General features: G+C 33.7%; 1 long non-coding RNA gene across 5 annotated transcripts in view; it reads left to right on the plus strand.

Moving 5' to 3' along the window:
* LOC104912170 (uncharacterized) overlaps positions 1–24,367 on the plus strand; it is a 163,250-nt gene that overhangs the window by 22,006 nt on the left and 116,877 nt on the right. For all 5 annotated transcript variants that reach the window (XR_014885022.1, XR_014885023.1, XR_014885024.1 and 2 more), the window contains exons 2-4: positions 9,550–9,624; positions 12,502–12,699; positions 16,879–16,996. This is a non-coding gene — a long non-coding RNA (uncharacterized LOC104912170). The remainder of the gene's footprint in view (positions 1–9,549; positions 9,625–12,501; positions 12,700–16,878; positions 16,997–24,367) is intronic.

Below are 24,367 nucleotides of genomic sequence, written 5' to 3' on the forward strand. Positions count from 1 at the left end.
TTAGAAGTGCACTGTGTTATCACACTTGGGTGTATGTGATGACATGGAAAAAAAGTATTTTGAGAGTAGCTGGCAACAGAACAGATAAACAAAAAGTAATTTGGGAAAACTGAAGAAATATGTCTAAATATTGCTTAATCAGTAACCACTAATGATTCTTTTTATTTTTAGATATTTCTTAGTTCCTCCTCTCCACCAATTTTCAAGAAGCTGATCACAGACGTGCAAAAACCCATTTCCAATACTTTGCATAGTTTTTTTTCAGAGAGGTTTCCTAGACAAGTTTTAAAACTTTTTTTTCATTCTTGATAACAAATCAGCATTATTCACTGGATAATCATTTATACATGATTAAAAAATATTTTGAAGATAAATAGTAAAATAAAATAGACTTTTAAGTCATCAAATCTATGAAACGTTAATTTAGTTTTCCAATTCTGTGTAAGAAGTGAGTGTCTTGTCTTTCAAAGTCTGTCAGACACAAAGTTTATTGAGTGGCACAAGTCTACTTATAAAAACAATATCCACACTCTTTAAAAAAAACAAAATCCAAAGGCAGACATCAGTATTGCCTTTCTAATTACAGTCATTGGTGGTATGACATTATAATAATGCCACTCTATTTATCTGCCTCATTTTTATGTTCGTTCTCACAGTTAGTTGCATGGTTTTCTTTTTTGTTAGTCAGCAGAGATAAGACAAATTGCTTTACATCTCTTAATGATTCTGCATTAATACTGAACTAGAAATACCCTCAGCAATTTTACAATTTAGTCTTCTGATGTAGTCAGCAATCATGTAAGATGAGACTATAGAAACATTATCAAACTTAACTTATTCTCATCATTTTTCATTTTTTTTTTCTTTATAACTTACAGTGTGTATTCAAAACTTACTTTCTGATGTTTTGCTATACTTATCCACATGATTTCATTGCAACTATGAAGGGTTTCATTGCCAGTCACGTTGGGAAGGGTCTTATCCATCTTCACATTTCCAACTTCACATCAGGAAGAACTGATAAAGAGCAATTAGAGGGTGAGGGGAAAAGCCCATCAGTTTTAATTTAATCTTTTTAATGTGATGGTCACTAAAACAGAGCTAGTTTCTCCAGTCACACTTGATTCATTAGTAGTAATTGAGGACTGGGAGAAAGTGGTATCTTCTAGACCTTTTGAGATTATCCTAGAATAAACAAGGTAATGACTTATCTAAACCAGTGGAAAGAATCAGGCTAACGTATCAACTAAGGACTGAAAAGATGGCCTTAGAGATGGCTCTGGGAATGTAATCTAAGAATGTCTTATTGAAAGAGAAAGAAGCAATAAGACTGCTTTTGTTTGTATGTGTTTGGTGGGTCTGTTTTGTTTAACTTTCGTTTTCTAACTTAGGGCCAGAACACAAAAACCTATAAGCATTTAGAGATCAGCAGTACAAAAATTCTTGCTACAGAAAATCTTAGAAAATCTCCTTTTATAAGAAAGGGACAGAGAATTTGGCAGAGTCTGTTGTGATAGGATAAGAGGAAATGTTTTTAAACTTAAAGAGGGTAGATGTTGACCAGATATAAGGAAAAATTTTATTACAATAAGAGTACTGAAGCACTGGAACAGGTCTGCCCAGAGAGGGGATGATGCCTCATCCCTAGAGACATACCAGATCAGGCTGGATGGGGCTCTAAGCAATCTGATCGAGCTGTTGATGTTCCTGTCCATTGCAGGGGAGTTGGTCTGGATAACTTCTAAGGGTTCTTTTCAACTCAAATTATTCTGTGATTAATAAAGTCTGAATCAGATGCTGTAATTTACCTGGGACAGTAAGGCTGGGGAGAGACTGTTCTAATTTTTCAGAATAAAATTATGTTAGAGAAATATGGAGGGAACTGCATAGAAAGAGTTGAAGTTCTAGTTGTAATGAGACACAGTGAATATATTGGTTTTTGCAGTTCTGAATGATGTAAAATAACACATTTTACATACATTATTTTCATGTTTTGTAGGGAGTTCTTTGAAAATATCAATATACAACCATGACCTGTCTACTAAATTCATGGAACCAGTGATATATGTGTAAATTTAACACTCTAAGATTGTATAGTTTCTTTTTCCTATAATTCTTGATCCTTTTCGGTCCTGATACAAATATTAGAGGATTCATTGGAGTTGCAAGAGAAAGAAAATATTAGATGACAGAAAATCTACTGAGATCCCTCCTAGTCATTACCTTACAGCATTTTATCCTTTTTTTCACAGAAGAAATTGTTGACTTTTAGAAATAAAGTTGCTGTGGTGACAAATTATAAGCAGAGAGCGCTGTACTTTCCCCAGTAGAAGACACTGAAGAAGATTGCTTTTTTTTCAGAAAGAACATTTTGTTCTAGATTGAATCTACATCTAAACTGATAGATTTTCATTGCCTTATATATATATATATATTTTTGCACTGATTTCTCTAAGTTAGTAATTCCAAGGAGAAATGCAAAGGTGAATAAATACATAGTTGTCCCAAAATGAAAGAATGAGGTGCTAGAAATTCATTGTTATTTGATATTTAAACTTGCATTGTTTTTCATTTTACATTATATGGCTCTTATGAATATAATACACCTACTTCCAATTTCTGGCTCTATTTTGACTAATTATTATCTGTATTACTCTTTCATTTTTGAGAATTTCTTTGAGAGCACCCTCAGCATCTGCCCACACTGAGTGGCTTCAATAACTATTGCTCAGTTTCATTTCACATCCTTTCACAGTGCACCACCACATTCCTCACAGATACCACTGTTTCAATTCCCTCTCTACCAGGATTGCTGAAACAGAATGAAATAAATCACAGTAGTGACTTTAGGATTTGCTGCTTCTACATTCTACTTGATAATTTCTTTCTTCCAAAAGCCCTAACTTTGTTTTTAAATAGTAAGAACAACAAAGCAAACTTCTTTAAAAAAATAAATAAATGAAAACTTGAAGTCTGAACTAGCTTTTGGGCAAGTGAAGTAGGTTTCAGTGCTTTGTGCTATAGTGTATTTGTACTGGCTTTACACTGTACTTATTCCACTTTTGGAGTTTTTACTGCTCTTTTGGAAGGGCCTGAGTGCATTTTTTCCCTTGGTAAATACAGGTAGGTTCATTAATCTGGTATTTTTTTTTCACCTGTTCCCTCATCTTTCATTTTCTATATCAGTAACAGCAAGATGTTGCCTCCAGTAAGCTCTTACCATGTTTGTCCTGTGTGCATGCTAAAATTCTCCTTATAGCTACAAACATTCTACTCCTCTTTGAACACATTCTAATTTACTGCTGTATTGACAGGATTCCTAGTGCTTGGAGAAGTGCAGGGTTCAGAATCCCTTTCATTGTATCATACTATGCCTAGGATCAAATAAACAGGATATTGTCTGTAGCAGAAAACTCAGAATTTGTCAAAACATTTCTGATAGAGCAGATTAGGATTTTGTCACAACCTTTAATATTGCTGTTATTTTTCTGTAGCATATAAAGTAATGTTTTTTCTTTTTCAATTAGACAACTGTCTAATGTTTACACACATCTTTGTTTGGAATTACTCAACACACCCTAGCATAATAACACATGTGGACCCTTTTAAATATTACAGATCTACAGTACTAAAATACTGATGTGAAACTACTACAAATTGAAAAACATAAACACCCTTTTTCCTTCCTCACAGAGGACAGTGTTGATATTCAGGCTTTCACCTTCATCAACAGTTATGAGAAATTTTCAGAAAAGTAATACTTCTTTCTACAACTGTCATTCTGAATAGTTATAGCAGCTAAAAATATGAATGCAATTGAAAAGCTCCTTATTTTTTCTCTCCCCATCCTTTTTCCTTCTCTCCCTCACCACGTTCAATCTCTCCCTTTCCCGCTCCAATCTCTTACAAGCTTATTTGATAATTCATTAAAGTTAGAAACATTACAAATGTTCATCTCAAGCTCATAAACAAAGTCTGTTTTAGAAGCATATAGATAGGATTTAATATTGCTTGTTAAGCCACCTTTTCTCAATTCAAGGTTTTATTCTGAATTTGTTAGACTACTTCTTCCAAAGAGGTAAAGTAAATTCCAGTTACATTTTCTGTGTGGACAGTGAGTTACAGATGGAGTGCTGAATTAACACTTTCCTTTGTAATCAAATCTTGACTCTATTTACACAGTCAATGAAAACTGAAAAAGTCATTTAGAATCAACAGCAACTTTCTTTAGAAACTTGCATAATAAATATAGCAGTCTGATATTTCTCTATTTCTATTGCACATAAACAAAACACTCCACTTCAGAAGCAGGTTAGAACAGAAGCACATTAAATACCCTGGTGTGCCTATTGTCCCCAAAGAATGGAGTGTGTCATGTCCTCTTCTCTATAATTCTACTCTTACCACTGTGTCATATGAATCCCTACAGGACAACTTTCCCTTTGGTTTTCCTCTTCCTCCCTAGTGTCTTGGATTATTCCATTGATTCCTTCTGACTTTTATAGAGGACAGAATTTCTCCCTTTAATAGATCTTTTTTTTTTTTTTTTTCCTTTCCCCATCTGTTTCTCTCACTACCTTATTTAAGACAGAAGAAAGAAAGATTTATTTTTTTTCCCTGCAAGCAAGAAGAATGGTATTTTTACCAAGAAATCATGGTCTCTGAAAGATGAGAGTCCAGTGAGTCCCTAAATCTTCTAGTTATCTGTATTTGTTATATAGCCTTTTCTCTTATAGTAAGAGATTTCTCTGAAGCCAAAAAATAATACTTTCTAACTATGTTTTTGTTCTCTGAGAAGAGCTACCAGGCGACTTTCTTAATTTTTTAATGCTTTATAGAATAAATTCAATTTATTCAGTTATAGCTCATATTCCTATTTAAATCTGAAGTGGGTAAACAATCTGGAATCTGTACTAATGGTAGTTAGGTGCACAGATCTGCTTGGTCATGAAAATCTGTAAATGCAGAGCCCAATATTGTATGCATCTAGCTTCTAATAAATAAGTGTAGATTACATTTCTACAGCTACAAACTGTATTTGGGAACAGTGTCGTTTTTCCTTAGAGAGAAGCTACTGCATTTTTGTTCTTGAGGATATTAAAGGTCTCTAATGATCTTTCAAAAATAATGTAGGGCAGCTAATTATCTCCTGGAAATGGTCTCATTTCAGCTTTGTTGAAGTACATGGCATTATTAGTAGTGAGAGGACAAGGAAGAAATATCTCAGATGTTGGCCATGAGAAATGCGTATTTACTAGTGGTTTTCCAATCAACTACTTTGATTATATATAAAAAAAAAAAAATTCTCCACAGGAAAGCGACTTATTACAGAAGAGGAAATGACCCTTTGTAGTATCCTAGTAATCAGGAAGGATCTTGTGTTCTGATTTTTATTAGAATTATTAGGCTTGGCTCTGCATATTACTACTGGATCCTAAATACTTAATACAAAGAAAAAAAAAAAAAAAAGAGTTGGGGGAGGATTTGAAATCCAGAGAAGGGAATGGAGATAGATGAATGAAGCTCATTTACCTTGTCTCTTACCTACTGTGAGTAACTTTATGTGTTTAAAAGAGACAATCTGCCATTTCCCTGCTCTACTCTGAAATCACACTCAAACCCTGTCAAATGAATTAATTCCATACAAGCTGAATTAAAATAGACCCTTCCATAGCTTTAGCCAGCAGAAACCCATCAAGTAGCATGTAAACTACCTTTATTAAGAATGAGTTCTGCACTTTCTGACTTTGTGTCTCATGTTTAATTTGTTGTCTTTAGCAGCAGTGCATTTCCTGAGGAAAATATTTGAGCAAAAATGCACAAGAGAGCTGACCTGTACACTAGTTATTTTACAAACACACGAGAATTTAACAAGAAGAATATAGTCAGTGAAGTCCTCTGGAGGTTACTCAAAGTTGAGTGCTGTTATACAATATCTTTTAGAGTATCACCAAACAACCAGTACATGGTGTACATAAAATGAAGACAAATTTCTCTTCACTTTCTTTGCTATTTTTCATTGATAGTGTCTTTAGGAAAAGACAGTGAGAGAAAGTGAGAAGACAGTTTTCCTGACAGATAATAATTAAGGTAAGCACCACCAAGAAGTCATTTTTTGTTCTACACTTTTAGTAAACTTGTTTGCTTTAGTAATAAAACTTTTGGATTCTGTCCTTTCACAAATGTTGACTGTAGCATCAGATATAAAATTATTTATGATGCTTTTTTCTTTAAAACAAAAGCTGACATATTTTTTCACTGGCAGCACGGAGCCGGAATAAACCAAACTATATTCTGTACATGACAACAATAGCTAATATTACTGCCGTGCTGAAATTTGCGTGGCTGTTATCTGATATTAACATTTGATAATACCTGATTACTATATAACCAGAATTATCTATTGCCTAATGAGTAAATTTGTGTTACTATTATTAAAATATTGCTAGTATTATGTAAAAAACAACATGAGTTGTTTAGCCCTCAGTGTTAGGAAAAGAAGCAATCCTAATAAATCTAACTACCAGGGACCAACATTTATTTTTTATTCTTTTCTTTTTCCTCTAACAAAGTCTCATTATAACAAGTTTGAGCACTGTACTGCTTTTAGAGATGCTATCACGAATACATCCCAATTTATCTTCCAAAACTGGCTAATTTACATTTGTATGCAAGATGCAGAAACAGATTTCACAAAATACACACACCCAAGAATAGGGTAGATAGCACTTAATCTTTCATGCATTATTTATGGTCTTCATTTGGCTTTTAATCTGTGTAGATTCTGTGAATTGTTATGGACTGATATCTCTGGAGCATCTAGTTTGCTCTACATGCAGAGAACAGAAGAGGTGCAGAGCAGCAGTGTATTGGGAGAGGAATGTTGTATGCTTTTCAAGATCAAGGGAGAAATTAGGAATATAATGAAGCATTCAACCTCTAAGTAATAAAAGACAAATTTGCTCCAAATCAAATGAAAATTTCTCAGCAAGAAGAGAGTCTTTCTGTACAAATATCTATAATTATAAATTAGAGGCTTGATTACCTCAGTCTTTCCAGAGATTCCAAGGCACTTAGGTTGTGATCTTGAAGATGGCCTCTTGTGTTTTGTGTTTTTGCAGCACCTAGTTAGTGATAAGGCGTGAAGTGTTGTTTTCATTGGGCTGAGTTGCTCTGGGTTTTATTCCATTTCAATTGTTACATGTCACAAACAACTTTTTTTTTTTTTTTTTTTTCACACCAAACATATCTGTTCTCATCAGCAAACCTGTCTTGTAATTAAGATATTGAATGACCCTAAAGAGTACTTGAAAATCCTAAATAATAAGTATGCCCTTTATTTAACAAAATTAAAAATAAAAGTAAATTACTTCCCCTCAAAATTACATGCCTTTTTTTGAAGCTAGCCTTAAATGCTGTTTAGATGTAAGGAAATGAAATGGAAAATTCTGAAATCTTTTTTACTGAATCTGGCAGTCTTCCAAATGTAAAGCCCAAAGCCAAATATTCATTTTAGCCATATTTTGTTTGGAAAAGATGCTTTGAGGAAATTAGCTTGGTTTAATTCTGGACCTCTTTAATAATGTACGGTTGTTGAAGTTGATTAGAATAAATATTGTGTATTTGAAACATACTAGACTTGTCTGTATAAATATGCAGTTAGCATACACTTAAAGATAGAGTCAAGTAACTCCAGTACCAAGAAACTGTAACAACCATTCAGACTCCAGTATTAATTTAAAGCATTCATTTTGTCCTATTATTCTTTATCGTGATTATGTGAACTTTTTTTCATACTTCTGAGAAATCTGATCAACATTTATCTAAAATCATCAAAATGCATGTCCAAAAGTTGAATTGAATAAGGTAAAAGTCTAAAAGCAAAACTACCTTCTTCTATCATGGCAGATAATCAGATCTCCCTGATTTCCACCATCACTTGGCAAATTTGTCTGCCTGAGGAATGCATACTGAGGCCGTTTCCTAAGATGTGGCTTATCATTGTACAGTGATGGCTGCTCGCTTTGTTTTTTGTTTTTCCTTCCTTAAACTGTTCTCATATTAAGCCATGCAAGTTATTTTTTTTCCTCCTCCATCTCATTTTCCCCCCCATGACCGTCAACCCTGTCCTGCTGAACAGAGGGAGTGTGAATGCAGTGGCATGGCACTTAGCTGCCTGTTGGTGTAAAGCCATAACTTGAGGTCAGTCACTTCTGCACAAGACTCAGTCAAACTCTGTCCTCCTCTTCTGAAACTTAAACAGTAAAATGAAGACGACAGTTTGAATGCCAGTAACTCCTAGCTGTCAGTTGATATCCAGGTCCAAAAGAAGTCTGAAAGGAAGATCTCCTCTATTTTCTTTTTGCCTTTATTTGCCATAGCATTTTTGGATTGGAATATTTATCGGTTATACTTACAACAATAGCTGTTACAAACAGCCTACAGTCAGAGCTGGACAGCTGAAGCCCTGGCAAATGCTCTTTCAGTTCCCTGAATAATAGGAGGTGGCTGTCTAATACACACAGTACATTCTGCAAGATTTTTATGCCTGGTTAAGTTCATTCTGAGGATTGCTTATCTAAGTCTTCCAGTGTTGGTCAGCCGTGATCAGTACTTCTGTGGAAATTAATAATTGCTGTCTAAGTAAAATGGATGCAACCTTCCTATATTCAAGAATATGTAACAGGAAAGGCAAATTCAGTAATGTGCTCCAGTAGGTAGAGAGTCCACTGTTCATTTGAACATTATACTCAAACTTCAGTTATTAAGGTTCCATTCTATTAGGGGGGTTGTGCCTTCGTGTATATATGCTTATGAATAAAATGCAGTGCAAATAAAAACTACTTAAACATGCTTTGTTTTGAACACATGAATACACTGAACATATTGGTTTAAAACACTTTTCTATACTGGCATAGCAGCATTTTAAGGAAGTCCATTTTTGCAGGAAACAAACTAATTCAGCTGAGAATACCATAAAACCAGTAATGCTATCAGGACAAAATAGGGCTCTTATCTCAAAGGGATTGATTGATTGATAGTCATTTCATAGAAACAGTTATTTTTAGAAATTCAAATTAGTTTCCATTAACGCTACTGCTTTTAATTATAAAAAAAATAGATTTATTGAAATTGAAAGTGAGACTTAATAAGATGAATATTAAAACTCAGAAATAGTTTGAAAAATTCAATTTGGCTTCAACATTTTATGTTTTTCAGATATGAATGGATTATTCCCTTTGAAATTCAGGGTAATGTTTTTACCAAAAATAGCTTATACTTCTAAATAACCAAGTCTGAAATATCAGGTCTTTGGTTTTTATTCAAGGAAATGTGTTGACAGATATTTTGCTAACCTGGAGAATTCAAAGTGAAAAGAAATTTCAAAACAGATGTTTAGATATAAAGATCAGAAATATAAAAAAATAAAAATAAAAAATAACTTCCCTTCTTTTTGTTTGTAAAGCTCGTGTAATGTAAGACAAAAATAAATAAATAAAATTAAAAACTGGATTTGTTTATTTATTTACATCTCTAATTTTTTCACAGGTCATGTGTGATGATGAAGTTTGTCACTACATTCAATGACATCTGGTTTTGGACAAACTAAATCAAAAATAATTGGTAAAGTACTTTTTATGCAATTGCAAGTGTCAAGGTGTTACAGGAAACGGAGGTGCTATTGAATTAATTTGCTTGGATTTCTGAAAGTTACTTGATAAGCAAATGTTTCTAAAGAAGGTGAGCTGCTGCAAGATAGTATTAATTATTATTATTATTATTATTATTTTATTTTGTCACGGAGAATAAATATTTGGAAGGTAAGAAGTGGGAAATTTTCAGTATCCTTTGTGGAGGTAGTGACCATAAGATTCCATGGGGAGAGCCTGTATTGGGCCCATACTCTAATCATCACTTGTAAAAAAAAATGTAAATACTGAAAAAACACAAGATTTTTGATGATACTACGAATGCTAAGACCAGTCACAAAGAGCTGCAGAATTTTGTGCTATTTGTGGATGTTAAACACACAAATGGTTGAAGAATAAACATATATATTTTTTTTTAATGTAAAATTTTTACTTCATGTTGCATCTAAAAGTAATTTGCAAAATTACTGACTTTAAATCTGTCATTGCATGTAGTGAATGACATGCAAACCTTCAACTGGCTGAAGGAGAAATTTTCAACAAGACATTTAAACAAAACAACTGACAAGGGAAATGATAGTTGAAATTTAATGTTGATAAATGTCAAGTGAGGAAAAAGCTATTCTAAATTTACATGTATGTGAAAGAGTATTTTTATACTTACTTAGGCTAAAGGAACGTAAATGAAATCTTTGGAAACAGAGAGCAAGATATTCTGCCACAATGCCAGCACTCAACTATTGTGCCCAGGTTTTTTGTTTGTTTTTCAGGACTCTTTTCCCCATACTTCAAAATCTCACAGAAACACTGGAGAATTGGTATTTAAGGACGAGCTCAAATATGCATTTTCTGTGCAAAGAGTGGTCCCATACTCTACAGGTCTCATGATTTAAGGAGAATCTTGGATAACAGGGAAGAGGTTAAAGATAGCTAGTTTATCTGTAATTGAAGGTTCTAGTGGCAAGATCTCTGAATCTTAACATTTCGTGGGGGTCTGCACCAAAAAAAGGAGGGAAAAGCTTTGAAGAATATTAAAGTAATTGCTAAAAGTTTTTAATATAATAATTTGTCTTCCTAGCAATTAAAAAAGTGGATACAGTGAAGATGATGATGAACAATTATGAAAATCTTCTGTTTTCTAGAAGAAATTTTAGATATTGTTTGATTAAAACATGTACAGTAATTTAATAGAAATAGATTTTAGATAGGCTAGTTTAAATGCTCTTTTTTTCACAGCACTCGTCTAGAAACTGGGCCAAGCCATAGGTGAAATTGTTTCAGAGTTTAGTTATATTTTATATCATCTTTGTAACAAAATTTAGCTAAGAAAGTTTTTACTTCCTTTTGTCTTCTTTTCAAGCTTCATTGTCTACTTCCTGACTTATCATTATTTTAGTACTTATTATTACTATTATTATTATTTTTAGCTAAAACTTCACTCAAGCTGAGTATATTACACATATCTATCTAATAGTTAATTGCTAGAGACCCGGTTAAAAGTCACTCTCTGTGCCACATTAAAATATAAAAATTGCTGAATAATGTAAGGGAAACAAAAGATAATGGTCCAAGACAGTTAGTAGCTATCTGCAAGCCAGTTGTGAAGATCTTGTATTTGTAACAATGAAAACAACAATAAATACGAGCTGGACTTGATTTCAATTTATATCTTAATGTTGGTAAGTTGATAAATAGTGTGGCCTGCAATTCTTTTTTTTGAAACGCTTCCCAATATCTAAGCTTGCAGCACACTAATTGCTCCTGAATTCTTCAGCATCAAACCTTATGTCTGCAGTAATCAAACCCATGATACAGAGAAATGTGGACAAATTGACACAATAAGGATCAGAGTTCAGTCACATTGAAGCAACTCGAGGAACCAGAAGTTTATGGATAAGTATTACTTTGACACCTTGAAAAGATGTGTTAATCAAAGACAGAGTGCCATTATTATAGCTACTTTATATGAACAGTCTGTTTTTATTGCTGAATTCTTGTGGTCTGTGCTGTTAATGAGATACTGCAGATAAGAGTAAACATAGAAAAAGTGCAAGGTAAGCAGGTTCGAGCTGTTAGGCATTTATGATCATATGAAAATGCAAATTGGGTAGGTTCAGAGTTCTAGTGGCAACAAATGTTGGAAACAAGATCAACTAAATGGGGGATTAAAAACGGCAAGGTTAGGTAGTGCATCCTACTTGGAGAAATACCAGTAAATGACGAGTAAGGTTTTATCAAATGAATCAGCAGTCATCACGGTGGCTGGACACAGTGAGAAAAGGACTTACAGGCTAGCAAACAAAGACAGTAAGCATAGGCAGTGTGTGAAACTATTTAGGAAAAGTGAAAAGTGTGTAGTAGGTGTGAAGAGCAGTTTATTTTAGGAACAGAGAAGGTGAGAAAATTCATTTAGCGAATGCTGAGAAGAATCTTGTGCTGTCACGCAATGAACGCTTTATACTCATAGACTTTTATTTGTAAAAATATTTGTATGCAGAGCACCAGGCATACTTATAATCATGTTCTTTATCACATGTAAAAATATAGTTGATATGTACCAGATTGTTAGAAATGGGAGAAGCAATTAGACTTCGGTGCTGTAGAAATTCTATTTACATAGGCTTGTATATGAAAAATCTATTTACAATGTAACTTTCTTGTACACTGATCTTCCATCATATGTAGACAATCTTCGTGAAAGAGTTCAGGTTGAATCATCTACATTTTAACAATAACCTCAAATTGTCCTTTTTTTGTGCTTTAAGTAATTGTAATTATTAAATACTGGATATGGATAGAGATATGGAAAAACAGTTATAGGAGTGCATTAACTTCTCTTTTTTATTCCCAGCACAAATCCTTGTGTATAAAAAAATAACAGTAATCATAGCTCAACTGGAGTGTCATATAAATTTTCTGGCAAAACACTTGGGAAGGATACACACCAGATTTTAATGAAAAATGATATACCAACAGCAATTTCTCTTCTATAATGAAGGAACTTCAATTTCCATTGATCTCATCTGTAGATGTATCACATAAGAATTGTGTAAGTAACAAGATTTAAAGCATTAAGCTTAAGTTGACATCTTCTCTCTTAAATTTAGCTGTAACTTGTCACCCTATTTATATACCTCACAAAGCCCTAGGCAGCTTTGCATGAGACTATTCCCAACAGATCATAGAAAACCCCATCTTCCAAAACACTCTATCTTACTCAAATGATGAAAACAAACAAACAAAAAATATATAGCGTTTAAAAATAATTCTAGCTATACTTTCTTCTTAAAAATTCTTCAGTTTCTTCTAGTTCAGTGATGAAATTCACAGAAATTATGGTAATTCTTTCTCAGTTCCTCATCACATAGAGCAATTCTATTCTGCTTGTTAGCTTTCTTTTGAGCCCTATTTTCTGTGAAATACAGTAAAATCTGTAATGAGATACATACTCTGAGGTGCTGTGTGATGGCCAAGGAGAAAAAAAAAAAAAGTAACAGTGCACAGAGGAGTAAAGATTCTGGTCTGACTAGTAAGTATTTCAAAGATTGCTACTTACTTGCTCATACTCCATTTATAATGGATAATTGAAAGGAGTGATGCTGAAACCTTCCTTGTTAATCAAAGAGTTAGAATGCAAGAAGTGCTGTCAATTCTATATAGAGAAAAACAGCAATTCCAAGTAAATCTCTTACCACCTCTAGCAATGTGAAGAAATACTGAACATGCTGGACAAGAGTGAAACAGTGCCATACAGTAAAGAAACATGGATTAGCTGGAAAATGAGCTTTGAAAGCAATTGAGGCGAATCACAAAAACTCTAGATGTATATACTACATAATATAATATAAAAACAAACTTACTAACCCAGAGACTCCTGAAAACTGTATGACTTCTTTGTAGTTGTAAATGTCAGAGAGAACATAAGAAAACATTTCTCCTCTCCTTATCCCTTCCTATTGACGAAGGCTAGAACTGCAAACTCTCATTAAACTTCAACCAAAAATATTCTGGTTTTGTTATGCATTTGTAAAACTACAATTTTATGACTGGGCCTATGTTCTCTTTCTTTACATGTGACCACTGAATGAAATGTGTGTTTAAGTATAAAAAAATTAATCTTTGTCATGTCAAATGCTAACCTTAACTGTCCAACTATCTCCATAAGTATGGAGCCAAAAACTGCCTATAATAGTGCACAGGAGTTGGTGAATTAATCTAACCTGATGAAGTGTGTCACCTCAGCGTATAAATCAACTGGAATTATGTCATTGATATGGAAGGAGTATGTGGAGAAAAATAAATGAGCCACAGCTGAGAGAAGCCTCCTAATGGGTAGGGCCTTAAGTAACTGTGAGCAGCTGGTGGGAGTCAATTTTGGCTGTTTGATTTCCTGGTGAGTCTGGGGTATTTTTTTTATAAAAAAAGAAATAGTTATATATACAGCTGAATAATAGAGCCATTATTGTTTTTGTCCTTGTGTCACTTTTATGTAATGTATAATGTATAATTTTGTAATACCTTTTTCAAACATTTTTGTATTTTGAGTTACAACTATCATGACATCAATTGCAATTTAATATGTTTTGACATTATTATAGAAAAATTATATAACGCAAACCATCAATAAGTAAATGTTATTTTTTTAATTGCTAAAATATTTAAGTGCAATTTACATTAGCAATTCAAGTAATTTACATATATTTGACTAATTCAGAACCCTAATATTTTTTGTTCCCTATAGAAAGATTAGAAAAATCAGTACACTTTTATTTTAAACTCAGCACGCTTCACAAGAAAGAATGGATGGCAGAAATTGCCAATCAGTTCTAAAGCTTTAAATGGTTAATACCTTCCAGCAAATCTACTGTACTATCAAAGCTAATTAGCATACTTTTTGCCATAATTATATGTTTATTAGTAAAAAGTCATTACTGCTAACTATTATGTTAAGAATAAATGACTGCACAAAATATGAAGTAATTTAATAACTTGAAAATTTTAGACTATTATAATCTCCACAGACAAAATTTGATACTTTCTCTATAGCTCACAGCAGGTTTAATGGATAGCAAGAGAGTGTAGTAAAGTGTGAACCAAAACATTAACTACAAACAAAGAGAAATTTCTTCTCAGCCACTATCATTTCAAGCTTTTAAAGTGGCAGAGGATGCTAGATTCCTAACGCGTATAATAACGTGTCTGTTGTAGCTTCCATTGAAACAAATCACAAGCATTGCTTTTGGAACAACCTACATATTTAATGAGTTACAAAGTGGAGCTGAGACCTTTGAAACTGATTTTTCTCTCAGCTCCAACAGGTAAAAGATTGTCCTTACAGTGCTAGGGTCTGCATTGAAGAACTGAAAACAAGACTCACGGGGAACTGCTGGCTGAAATACAAGGTTGTGGCTTTAAAAGGTGAAGTGAATGTATCAAGATGAAACAGTTTGTGAGGAGGTGAACAAGGCAGGTGTGGTTGCATTGACTTTGGCCAGCTGACAACACTCCTCTCTGTTCCCCTCCTCATGAAATCAGTGGGGAAAAAATAAATAAATAAAAGCTGATAGGCCAAGGTAAATGTAGGAGGATCACTTACCCATGCCCATAGTGTCCAAAACAGGCTCCATGGGCTGCTAGGCTGCCTCTGCTCTTAGCACTCAGTGCTCTCCTCCTCCCCATTCCATTTTCCTCTGGCCTCAGTGTTAGCAGACTTGTTTCTGCTTTTCCTTTGTCCCGCTCTCCAGCATTTAGTCTTTTCTGGAACATTCGCACAGCAGCTCTGCTGATGGCTCAGCTGTGGAAGTGGCTGTGGTAGGCTGGGCCTTTCTCCTCAGAGAGCCAGTCCTGCTGCTGCTGCCAGCACCTGGCTGCTCACAACAAAAGGTTTGGGTAGAAAATGAAATAAGTTTTTAAAACTTCTCAGAGTCACTTCAGCATAATAACAGCTGCTAGTCTTGGAAAAACATGTAGTAGAAGTCTGGAATAGAGGCATAAAATGTAAAACAAGTTAAAAATTACTGTTACAGTACTTCCTACTTAGTGAAATCATTGCCCTAAATTGGGATGAAAAGTCTTAATGTGCACTCAAAGTCTAAAATATTCAAGTCTCTGCAGTGTTTCCTGTAAAGCATTGGTAAATAAGAGACAGAAATTCTCACACTGCACAAGATAAGGAAATGGCCAAAAATGCTATCATACCTTTGTTTGAAATGCATGATGAAGAGGCAAGTGTTCAGTGCAGTGCTGCTCAATGCAATGCATACACTGAAGTTTTTTTTCTCCTCCATCTCTGCTTCCTTTGTAGTAGAGCTACCGATTCCCCTATTAAGTAAGAAGTAAAAGAAGCTGCAGGTTATCACATAGCATGCATCATCATCACTTCTTGTCTAATCACCTTAGACAATTAATTTCAAGCTCTTTCAAGTATTATGAGCTTGATAGAAAATCAGGACCATCTCAGGAAGCTGTTTTTTAAATATTGTAGAACTTTACTCTCTTTTTTTTCTTTCCAGTAGGTTTGCAGCAAAATCAGCCAAATTATATTAGTTATGCTTTAAATTCCAATTTCCACAGTTCTTTCGTTCTGTATCTCCCTCCTTTTTTCATCTCAACACCTCACTTCCTTAGATTTTTAGTGTAACGAATCTCAAACTCCAGTGAATAAAGTGAAATAGAAAAAGAGGAAGCTATCATGAGCTTCTGAATTTGTGTTTCCCAGGTTCAGAAAGTTTTCTGGGGTTTGATGATATTCCAGCCATTTCTATAGTTATTAGCTGCTGTTGCTGCTCTATACAGTTTTCCTTATTTTGTCCATCAGTAGTTATTGACCCTAGAAATCAAGAGGGGTGAAAATGAGAAAATAAACAAAAAAAAACCTGATAATATATATGGGTTCTGCTTTCTTACAATGGTTTGAAAACACTGATGCCACCAAAAGCTTCTGAAAGCTTCTAGTAAGTGCACAAATAGGCCCTATCATATTGTTACATTAATATTTGTTCAAAATTAGAACAAAATTACTTTATCTACTTTCAAAAGCATTTTGCTGCACTCTAGTCTCCCTAGAAGTATTTGGGAAATGGTTCTTTAGTTTTCTGTTTTATTGTGAAAATAAATTTCAAAGTTCTATTTGCAGATAACTGAAGCTCTTAGGTATGCAATTACACAAAATATCCAAATGATTGTTTCAGAAATGAAATGCACAGTCTCAGTAGTATTACTTTTCCAGGGAAAGTTCGTTACCACACTGCAAAAACCACAATCTGCTGTCCTCACACCAAGATCATATGGGTGCTGAACTAGAGGATGACACATCCCATCTTGTGGCTCGATGTGTCTATTACCAGGTCAGTGCTGTAGTGAAAGTCTGTGTAATCTATTTCTTGGCCTGTCTCATGTGATATCTTCTATTTGTGTGTTTTCTGCTGTATAACCTGTTGAAAAAGCCATCTTTTTTGGTTGTGGTTTTGTGTGTGTTTTCCTCACCTAAAAAAAAAAAAAAAATAGGTAGTAACACAGTCAAAATCCACTTCTTACACTTCCACAGGTTATAGTGTACCTCCACATTTTACAGACATTTCTGAAAGTTTAACCTTTATGATGCAAGTCATGTTGTCCCACAGTACAGCTTTTTGGGTATCAGCATGAGTGCTTCTATACGAGCTTGCCAAGGATTTCCTGTGTGTTCTGTCATTTTCATGGATTACTTTCTCCCAGGTATTGTATTTGAAAGACAGGAGTTACAGGTTTTTTTTAGTATACTAATGTATTTTAACCTTAAACTGAAAAGACCTGCACTCCAAAAAAAGCAGCCCCACAGTTTCACTATAAGTTTTGTTTGTTTGTTTGCAGTGATACATAAAAGAGCTTGTGATAAAGGTAATCAAGTAGTACAATTTTCTCCCCTCTACGTTATGTATATGATATTCAAATTTCCAAACAGCAAGTATTAGCCTAGATGTTTCTTACAATTACACCATTGTAAATATTGCATCACTCAATTTAAAGATCTTCTGTTGATCATAATGTATTTTGCAGTGCTTGACAGCAAATGTTAATGACAAAACTGTAAAACTGTGCGAGGTCTGTAACAAAATTTCACTGGCAATATTTATGGAGGTTTAAAGCTTCATGATGAATTGAAATATCAGAAACCTTATTTTTCTTGTAAAGAATCTGTCATGGAGGTTCATTTACATTAAGGCTGTAATGTCTTTTGCGTATAATGAGTTTAGTTTGATAACAGTTGCTTAGCCAAACATTATTTGTGAGAAAGCAAACAATATTTATAAGGTGTGAGAGAAAACATGTTTTCTTTTTCTCTGGGGAGAACTTGAATCAACAGTTTTGGAAATGGTTTTACATATCATATTTTACTGTCCCTGTTGTTTCCCAAGATCTGTGTACTTACTTCTAAATTAAAGTAGCTTAAAATAAATCTGCAATCTTCTTTGGACCAGAAGAACCTCATAAAAAATGATCTCGCTTTGCTTCATTACAACACCTGTTTGCAGTGAGATGGGATCTTACCTATTTCTGTAATAAAATGCCATGCTAGAGCTGTGCTCTTAATTATCCTGCTAAATAATGGGACACATTTAAAACCTTTCCACTCCATCTCCCATTTCTCATTAGTGTCACTTATGAGTTATTTGTCTGCCAGTTTTTGCTTTTCCACACACACAAAAAAATTGTGTTAAGTGCATGTTTTGATATAAAATGAATGAGTAATTAATAGTCCCTCTTGTTTCAGAATTTACTCTTTAATAGCAGAAAAAAATGCCAAGTGTTTTACTGAAAACCAATAGAGTCATAAGCGATGTAGGTATCAATGTTTCAATGTGTTTTATTGTTGGGGGCAAAAAAGTCTTAATAATGTAATTTTAATAATTAAGCAGTAACAATTAGATAATGGTTTTCTAAATCTTCTTTTTCACTTGGCACATTGAACAAATGAGGTATTTTTCAGCTGTGGTAGCTTTATATGTACGCTGCCTATCAGATACAGTATTTGTTAAGTTGAATATTGCAGCTTGTAAGAAGTCTGAATTTGTAAGCTTGTAGTACCAAGTAGGTAATGAAGAGATTTAAAAACTATTAAAAATTTTGCTTGTAAGTATATTTCATATTGGAAAAAAAATTACTGAACATCTAAAAAGTTCTTGGAAGTGTTTATGGAGCTAAATACTTGTAAGGAGTTATTGGTTGAAAGTGTCAATTTAATGTTAATAACATTATTTAAAATTGACAATAGTGCCCATCAGTGATCGTTAATCATTACTGGATATTAAAATAAATCTACCTATCAAGTAGAACACTTGAAATGCCTGATATTAAATGACTAGAAGAAATTGTTAAATGGAATTCCATTTTTAAAAAATCTAATTTTCTTTAATAGGCCTTTCATTTTGCTTGAGAATAAAAACTAGCTTCTATGGATTGTCTAAACAAGTGTTTTAATTGCCTGATAGAGAAGGGAGGAAGAGATTTTTGGAGTATTTTTCATCTCATAAAGCGTAAAGTAAATTATTGACGATTCCAAGTTAATGTTAATAGAGACAGGCCAATGGCAAGGAAAAAAAAGCACAAATACATAATTCTGACTAAGCATAAATGAAAATCTGAAGCTAATCAGTGGCACTGTTACACTAGTATAGTGGTTGTTGGGGATGCACAGTACAGAATACAAATAGCTTGTGTGGGCACTCCACTGCCAGCCTTTGTCCCATGTCAGAAACTATTTAGTCACAATCTAGACAACCAGCTCTCTTTGTAACCCATATTGCACTTGGCAGCTTTAGTGGGCAGTTCTGGGCTTGCTGTGGGAAATGCAGCTAATTTTTGGATACACAAAATCAAATGTCCATGAAAGAGAGGCTGATGAGTCATGTTTAAGTAGGTGTCAGGCTGTAAGCTGCTGACTTCCTTTCTGTAGTTCAAACAAGATAATATCATTTTCACCAATAGCACTGATAGAAAATTCAATTTCTGTACGTAGTTAAAGGGCTCTATTACTTAATATAATTTCTATCATTTTGTTCTGCATAAAATATAGTTTCACGTTATGCAGAAGCCAGAACTTTTGTATGAATCCTTTTAATAAAAAAACAATAATAAGGAGAAAAAACAATGAAAAGCAAGAGATGGAAAAGCAAGAGAGGAAGCAGTACAAAAGTGAGGTCAGAGAAGAGTAAAGAAGAGCAATAAATGATGGAATTGCCAGAAGGTGAATGGCCTTTAAGAATTAATGGCTTTTGCTTCATCTTTGGTCATTCAGCCTTTCTCCAAATATGAGAAAAAATACCCTCATGACATGCTAAATCAGTGCAGGTGAGAGGAAAATGGAAACTTCTTTTCTTTTAAGTCAAGAGAGTATTTTAATTTTGCAGACAGGAGAAGATAGAACTGTGCAGTGTCAAAAAGGGTATAATCAAAAAATGCAGAGTTGGAAGGCTCAATCACTGGATGAAATTTGACATAGATAAACAGACTTTAGCAGAAGTGCTGTGTGATTATCTCATTGTTCTCCTTTGCCTCTTTTTCTAACAAAAAAGGACGTGACGTAGGCCTTAAAGAACACCCAGTTAGTCCAAAGTCAATAGATAACAAGGCTGGACCTTTACAGATCATGAAACTGATTAATATCCTCTAAGAGACTTAGTGCATGAGGCTCCCTGGGGAGAAATAACTGATTTTAAATCAATTTTTGACAGGTCCTTACTTTATACAAGGTTATTCAGAAGGGGTCAAAAACAGATTAGTTGCACAGTCATCTCTATCATCTCTACAGGGATGTGTGTGGGGATGAGAAGGACGTGAAAAAAAATTCTTCTGTTTTTCTGGAAAAAAACAAGTAATTGTTTGATCCTTGGAGCTGGGTTCAAATGAATTCCCTGTAACTTCATTTTTATGGATTACAGACTCTTTCAGGTATCTTAGTATGTCTCCAAACCCACAAAATTTTGGTTTGAATCCATACTGATAAACCAATATGCATCTGTGCAGGTTAACAGAAATTGTTCATCTTACTCTTGAAATGATAGCATCCTTTAACCCTAACTCTAACCCTGACCTGTACCAAATAGTACTCTCCAAACGAATTTCTGTATATAATCTGGCGGATTTGCACAGGCCAGAGTCATTCCCAAAATGACTAATGACAACGACCAATGACATTTGGTCATGCAGCTAGGAGAAGTGGGGGGAAAGATTTTTATGAACAGTCCATGCAGTTTGGCCTCAGGGCTATGCAACACTTCCTGGCACTGGATAATTTACAGGAATAGACGTTGCAGAGGGGACCTTCTCCTGATTACACTGAAAGCTCATTAATTATCATCAGCATAATTAATGTTGAAAAACAAAGAGCACAACAGAGATGTTCTTAAATGGAGAAGGTGATTTAACATCTCTCTGGTTCAAAGAAGTACCTGTAAATTTTACAAGTGTGAGTAGAGCAACTAATGTATATAAAGCAGTAAGATCCTTATTTTGGTCTTTTAAATTAATGCTGGGAAAGACAATAATGTAACCTTCTGTAAAACTGACAAATATTAGATTAGCATCAGACTATGAATTCTTATGATTATCGCTTGTCTACTTGAATATAAGATAACTGCAACTAATTAGGAATATAAAAGAAAAGAAAGATAAGTGTATACAAACATTACAAGCAGATATTAGAAGACTATTTATATGCTGTTATTTTTAGGGTACGATTTCTATACAAAAGCACTGATAAAGCTATCTGCTGTAACCAGCAGATCTGATCTGTAGTTATCTTATTATTTCTTACTATATATCTAAAAAGGTACAGTAAGTAAATCAGAAAACAAAATGCTATAGTCATGAAGATGCAAACTGACAGTGCAGTACTCTACAAAAACATTTTTATGTTGGAATTTATCCTACAGATTTGTGCTTTCAGATTGCTAATTTAGTAGAGCACTAAGGTTTGAAAGAAGATGTTATGCAGAATTTCTTAAGAAATTGGTTTAGATGCTTTAGTATCTCCACTTATCTGACAGCAAGTATTCTTAATGAAAGGGATTGTTTACATTGATACAAATTTATTCCATTAAGCATTGAGGCTTTGAGTTGTTTGTTTTCCTGTGGTGTTAATAATGGCATAAACTCACAAACACAATTAAGACGTTTCACCTTAAAACAATATAGGAACAAATAGAAATGTTGGAAGCACCTTAGAAGTAGTTTTTCTTTAATGAAAATAAGAAGAAATCCTAAATAACTCCTGAATGCATTAAATAATCCATGCAATATTTATCTATGTATTAATAATAAAATTCTTATGTTGATATATGAAGATGTAACACCATTGATGCTAGTGGAGAAAATCATATTAAAATTAGAATAAGATGAATAAAAATGGAGCCCAAACTTACTAATTACTCAACACACAGATAGCTACAAATAAACATAGACCCATGCAAACATCAAGTAGATGAAAGTATGCAGAGCATAGAAGTTACGCTGGAAAAATGATCTAATGGTTTAGGTTCGGAATTTAAGTTCTACTCCAGTATTGGGTCTGTGATTTCTTCTGGAAAATAACAAAGAAGAATCAATGGCTGATTCACATTGACTAATAACTAGGCCAAGAAGGAGCCATGGCACTCTGCTCTAAAGAATAGGAGTAATAGCATAGAGCCTGATATCAGTGAATGACTAGAAAGTAAAAAAAAAAAAAAAAAAATTAGACTGGATTTAGAAAAAGAGAGCTAGGTGAAATAAGTAATCAATGAAGTGTATTGATACTATTAACTATATTATAACTGCAAAGAAATTCATAAATTAGCAATTGAAATATTAAAATCAAAGGCTTGGAAGTGTTTTGTTTTGTTTTGTTTTTTCTCCATCAAAATTTCTGCAGTATATTCTGTTGAAACATTCTTATTCCACCATTATCTCCTAAACTGGAAAATCATTACAAAAATGCATTAATCTTAAAACAAAAATAATGCTTTAAACTCTTAAATCTTGGGTATATAACTACAAATAGCCACAATGTAGAGCATCAAGTTATTTTTGCTACTGCTCCAACAGCTGGCATGACAACAGAGGACTAAAGTGAATAAGTTTTTGTCTGTGCCTTCTTTTAGGTAGAAAAAATCAGATAGAAAAAATTGATGCCTGGCATTATATAATGTAGATCTACCGTCTATCACAGTGCATACTGAAAAGCCTATTATTTCCATGATTTGAACATCTAAGTCTGTATCAATTGTACCATTTTCCTTGATATTTTTTACTCTATTATGCTCACATACTCAACTGTGTACTCAACCTGTCCTCCAGGAATGAGGTTTTTATTGCACTGCTGTTGAGTTAGTGAGTGAAAACTTTGTCTTACTCTTCTCATTTGTGTAAGTAGTCCATAGATTACCCTGGAATCATTTATCTGAGTAGCTTATCAGGAGTCAGCTACATATTTTCTGCTTGTCCTGTATTATTTGAATTTCAGCCAAATATAAGTGGCCAGCTGTAACACATTTTGAAAATGAGGCACTTAATGAACATGTTTAGTGTTAATATTGTTATTTATGTGTTATCTCTTACTGTTTTATTGCAGATGATAGGAAAATAACACTGTATATTTTTGAAAAAGGGTAACTGGGACATGATTTTATGTTTCTAGAGAACAATATTAAATTCAGCAAGTGGGAGTTATTGTTTTAGAAAAATGTACTCTTAAAAAGTATAGAAAAACAGAAGAGGAAAAAGCTGGCAATTAATAAAACTTCAAAGAGCCACCGAGTACAATTTGGTGTCAGATATACAGAATTATACACAACAAAATACAAACAAATAAAAATACAAAGCAATAAAAGGAGAATTCTGCAATTATAATTGTTTATTTATTTCATTTTATGTAAGACAGAAAAAACACTTAGAATACATATCAACACACCCAAGATACTGCGAAATAAACTTCTAAACATTTGAATGCAAAAGAAGGAATAATCAACATTTTTAATTTCAAAGCAGTATATTATACGTGAACAAAAGCATATGAATGCAACTATAAAAAAAGATAATACTGTTCTTCATGAAAATATCTCAGATTTTTACAGTGGGGACTTATCTTGCTGCAAAACCAGACTGAAAGCCTAGGAAACAAATAATCAAACACTGTTTTACTTAGGAGAGCAGCCTTATTCAAATGACTGATGTAATATGTCCAAAAAATCTTACTAAAGCCATAAAAATATAAGTTGTTCTAGAACAGATAAGCAACTACTTGTTAGCATTTCATTATTGTACAAGAACAATAATTTCAATTTCTAGCGTACTTCTTGTAAGAGCTACCAGTGAAGTAACTTGTTAAATGTAAAACGTATCTACTTTTAGGGTCATTTTACTGGGTGTTTTACCCAACAGTTAAGACTGGAGATAAAAACAGTGTGCTGAAAGTCAGGCTGTGTTACCTTCAAACTCAGAAGTCCCTTGCTAAAGCTCTGAAGCAAGTTAGACTTATTCCCAGCTCAGACAGTGTGCAGCAACATCCATCATTTACCTGCAGTGTGCTCTAGAGTTTTAACCTGAAGAATTCCTTTCATTATTTATGATGGGCATAGCTCATCTTATGTATTGTTTTGAACCTTTATAAAGCCAAATGAAGAAGAAAAGAATGTTGGAAAATAGAAAGGGTAAAAAGTGGGCTAGATGGGCTGTGTGTCACTGGTATGATAAAACTGAAA

The sequence above is a fragment of the Meleagris gallopavo genome, chromosome 9, assembly GCF_905368555.1.
Source record: "Meleagris gallopavo chromosome 9, MGAL_WU_HG_1.1, whole genome shotgun sequence".
NCBI classification, from domain to species: Eukaryota; Metazoa; Chordata; class Aves; order Galliformes; family Phasianidae; genus Meleagris; species Meleagris gallopavo.